Source organism: Gastrolobium bilobum, unplaced genomic scaffold (assembly GCF_033153095.1).
Source record: "Gastrolobium bilobum isolate Gb01-03AN ecotype WA unplaced genomic scaffold, APGP_CSIRO_Gbil_v1 utg25739, whole genome shotgun sequence".
Taxonomy (NCBI): Eukaryota; Viridiplantae; Streptophyta; class Magnoliopsida; order Fabales; family Fabaceae; genus Gastrolobium; species Gastrolobium bilobum.
In genome coordinates this window covers 47838-52965 of record NW_026896155.1, presented here as the reverse complement: position 1 = coordinate 52965, position 5128 = coordinate 47838, and positions in this window count along the sequence as shown.

The following is a 5128-nucleotide window of genomic DNA, read 5'->3' as shown; positions in this document are numbered from 1 at the left end:
AGATTTTCAAGGTAATCTTGCCTCAGATTCATTTTCAGATCTCAAAAACATAAAAAATGCACTTCTATGATGTAAACTATGTCTTCAGTGTGAAAAACTATCAAAACTTGTCGAAGATCTAAATGATTCCTCGAAAAAAAAAATAGGTGGAGAAACTATTCTTTTAGGTAAAAGCCACATAATAGGCCTTAATTGGATCGCACATGAGCTCTTCATGAAATCAAATATGGAAATGGCAACAAAGCAACAAGTTTATTTTTGTCAAATTCAATAAGATCAGAGATGAAGTTTTCTATCTATTAAGAATTTCTCTAAATCATAAAAAAAAAAAAAAAAAAAAATCCCGATAAACATAACATTTATGCACGGCAATCAGCCGTAAAGATATCACAAAAAATTAATATGTTAAAAAAACTGTAGAAACAGATAAATTCCATCACAATCATATATATATATATATATATATATATATATATATATATAAGTATTTTACTTTTACTTTTCCTAGATGTTAATTAATGTTGAATTATGTTCAACCCAAAGAGGTGGGCACTGATCAGTGTTTATAGAGGCAGTAGGTGTGGTGGAACGAGGTCTCCCAATAATGGTTCAATATGCAAAAGTGGTGGTTTCCGTTGTATATTGTGGTTGTGGAAAAATATGTAAGCAAGAGGAAGAGAGGAAAAATATTAGCAATATGAAAAATAGGTTTAAATCTTTTAATGTATACCAATACCATATGATTAATTAAGATTCTAACTGCCGATTAACGTGTTAATATTGTTATTAGGACGACAGAAAGCAAATGACAAATAAAATTGGAGTAATAATTTACATTCCTGATACTTACAACCCACCAATAATATATTAGACTTTGAAGATCCATAAAATTGACCCCCAAACCCCTATGGTCCCCCCCCCCCCCCCCCCCACACACACACACACACACACACAAAACAACACCACACAATACAAAGGCTTTATATAATCAAATAAAACGTAACAATAATAATTAGTCACAGTGAAAATGGGCTGTGATCTTAAATGTTTGAATTTTAGAGTTATCATAAGAGTTTTACTAAACACTATATTGGGGTGTTTTCCTTCCTTTAATATTGGTGGTTGGTTGAGCATGTATTTTTTTTTTTTTTTGGTTGAAGGTTGAGCATGTATTTTATTTATGGATGCATGGTTCAATGTCTGCCTAATCACCTCAATAAATGTTGCCCACTTAATCATTGATGAAAATTCTCAAAATAGGTATTGGGTTTCTCCTCACCTTATATAAACACATGAAGACCTTTGTATTATGATAGCCTAGCTTTTGTGAGAAAACCCTCTGATAGAGGTTTGAGTAAAATCTCTTTGGAGAAGAACTTATAACCACCATTGTCGATGATGCTTGAGTGCACCTCTAATGTGACTACGGAAGTTTGATCTTCTTATAATCCTACTTTTACATAGTGAAAAATTTTCTGGACTAGCGTCCCGTGATTTTTACTCCTCTGTCTTAAGGGAGATTTTTTACGTTAAAATTTGTTGTGTTTTCTCTCTGTCTGTCTCATTTATGTATTTTTTTTGTTTAAATAAATTGACCGACCTGGTGACTTCAGATCAATCTTAAAGTTTTGAGCTCCAAGCTCGACGTATCGACCTGAGTTTTTGCTTTCGCGCTGAGGGACCCCGTCCCAACAAACTATTATCTCTGACTAGATGAATTAATTCCACAATTATGTTATGAAAAAACTTTAATAAAAAAAACATAGTATATGTGTTATATATTTTTTTTATAAGATAATGAAACAAATTCAATATATTTAATAGCTTTTTTAATATTAATCTACAGTCAAATTTACAATCATATCCAGTTGGTAGCAACTAATTTATCCAAAAAGTCAAAGCAATGGGAAACTTTATGGCAGCCCTTTGTACAAGTACAATTAAACGTTTTCAAGGTGACAAATTAATGGGAGATGCATGCATATCTAGACCAACTTAAATATAAAATTTATATCTGAATATTCGCGAGTTGCTTGCTGATTTACTGCTTTCGATTTTTTTTTTTTTTTGGTAAAAATACTGCTTTCGATTTTATGTAACCCTTTTTGGTTTTCATTTTGTGATTGAACATAAAGTTAAGGGATGGTAAGCCCCGATAAGTGGATTAATGAGTTTATTTGCAGTGTGTTGTGAGTAGCTTGTGCAAGAGAGAGAATGAGAGTGTGAAGAGGTCTTTGTCTTACAGCAGGATTGTGATATATGTAGATGGTTGTGAAATATTTTATAATGTCAGTGTCACTAAATGATATCTACAAGGTGATATCTGATCCCAATCGTGGGAAGAATCACGTTGAAGGCCGTGGAAGATAATTATACGGATAGAGAAGAAATATTATGTGACGTAAATGTTTTGTTTTCAATATTTATACAAAATTTTGGGGCTGATTGTGTTTTGATTTTTTTGTTCTTAAAATTATTTTGTAAAATAGTTATGGAAACGATTATTTTTTGTGTTTTTTTTGTTTTGAAAATTAGAAACCAAAACATAAAACAAAAATAATTCAGACATATTTTCTAAATTTAATTCTAAAAACAAAAGAAACAGTTATAGTTTTTAAAACCTTTTTTACATAACAGGCTTTACCAAACGAGTTGTAGCTCAGGGGAAGGTGAAGAAATATAAATTCAAAATTGAATTAATCAAGTTCGTTAGAACTAAGGGTATCAATTCTTGACCCGACACATTAATACGATACGAAAATTTGTGTTCGGGTTGATGCATATTTAAATTTGTGGTGTATTTGTGTTGGAAAAATATGACACGCAAATGTTCGTGTTGTTTCGAATGTCAACACATAAACACACATTTAACTTATATTTTTTTAAGCTATTTACCGTTTTGACAACATGTACATTCGGTTACACCTTATGATATAAGGATACTTACGCAATGTGATTTTTGTGTCGTGTCAACCCCTACAAAAAGTAATTCATGTTGATGTCAAGAACTCATAAATTTCAATTTGCGTATTTTCTGTATCGTGTTACGTCAACCCTTAGAATTTGAGACCCGTGTTCATATTGAAAGTTATGACATGAATAAAAATTCGTATCGTGCTCGTGTTAATATATTTGATGTTGTGTCGACCTGAATTGACATCTCCTATAACTTCAAATTTGTATCTAGCAAAAAATAAATAAATAAATATTAAATTTGCTCCGTTGTTCTTGTCAAGTTCTTAACTTTGTACAAGAACTAGGCCCAATGAACAAATTAAAAAGTTTTTCATATATCTCTGTTTAGCGAACACTCCCCAAGCCCAGTCATGTAAAAATAGTTTTTCTTTAATTGGACATCTTTAAATTAATATAAATATGGACTCGCGACCAGAAAAAGAAAGAGTAATGGACTTGATTTATATAAGGCTGAAAAGGTCCATTCAACCCACATATCTGTATCTATCTATTAACCATGCAGATATACCATTGAGAACCTTCTCAAATCTTAAACCATTGCTACTTGCTTCCTCCGTTGTTCATGGTTATGTGTCAGTAACCTCCCATTCACTAGTGACTCTTGTGAATTTTTTAACACAAAATGATTCAAAGTTTTTGGAATGACATGTACACACCTCATTTTTTTGGAATAAATTTTGGGTGCAAGGAATGTAGGTACATCCTGCCCAAAAAAAAAAAAAAAAAATTAAGACTTAGTTGGAAATATAAATTAAAAACTGAATTTAAAGGGGAGAAAATTTTTCAATTTTTGAAAAAATATATACTCAAGTGGGTATATCTGCTATACCTAAGAAATTTTTCATTTTTTGATGTAAATTTTTTTCGACCGAGCTTTTTTTTTTACTTTTGCTTTTGTCAAATTTTATTTTTTGTCTTTTATTTTTTATTTTGATTATATTTGATAAAAAAAATTATGTATGATAATATCTTTTATTTTTATTCTGATAATTTGTGATCCATTTGATTGAAGTTAAACGTGTTTTTATGTTATATAAATTTTTAAATTTATGATAATTCCTTTTACTTTTTTCGTTTTAATTTTTAATCCATTTGATAGAGATTAAATTTTATCTTTCTATATTTTTTTAAAGAAATATATAATAGTATCCTTTGCTTTTCTCTTCCTCTTTACTCACTCAATCATCTATCTTCCTCTCTTATCTTCTTCTTATTCAATTTTTTTTCTTTTATTGATTTTAACGAACTATTCACTGAACCATTAAGGCTATACATACAATAATAATTACATAAGAAAAAAAAATGTATTAAGGTTCAGTTTTCTATACTTTATAAAATGTGATTTTTTTAAAAAAAATAAGGGATGAATTTTCTCATAAAGTTCTATATAAATTTTATGAAAAAAAAGTATCTAATGTTACTTTAGACAATTTTATCTAATATTCACCGAAACGACATCGTTTTGAGTAGGGGTGAAATTGGGCCGGGCTGGCCTACAGGGGCCTACGGCTCGGCCTACATCAGGCTAGACCTGAGTTAGTATATTTTGTATAATAGGCTGGGCTCGAGCCTTAATTAAAAAAGCCTGTTTAATAACAAGGTCGTAGGCCCACTTTCAAAAGGTTCGGCCTATAAGCCTACAGGTCGGCCTATATTGTACTATTTATTTTAAATAAAATAAAATATAGTAAGTATGCCTTGAAGAAAAAAAAAGATACAAATTTAATCAATTGTAATTATTTATAACTTAATTATATTCGATTATATTTTAATAGAAATCTTACTTTATTTCTTATATAGGAGGAACCAACATCTCAACATGTTAGATTGTGTATATGAATATATTAAATGCATATTGTATGAGTTCAGTTATGATTCATAATTCTGTTTGGACGTTGAAATTATGATTTTTGGTGTAGCAACAGAATTTGAGTACTTTGCAAAGTTGATTCATGGTTCTGCTTGGAAGTTAAAAATTAACAGGCTAACGAGCCAAGCCATTTGTTTTTTTATAAACGGGCCAAACCAGGCTAACAGTTAGACTCATATTAGGCTTGGGCCAGGCCAAATTGAAATTTTTTGACGTAGGCTTGGGCTTTTCGGGACAAAGCTTGGCCCAGCCCAGCCCAGCCCAGCCCACTTTCACCCCTAA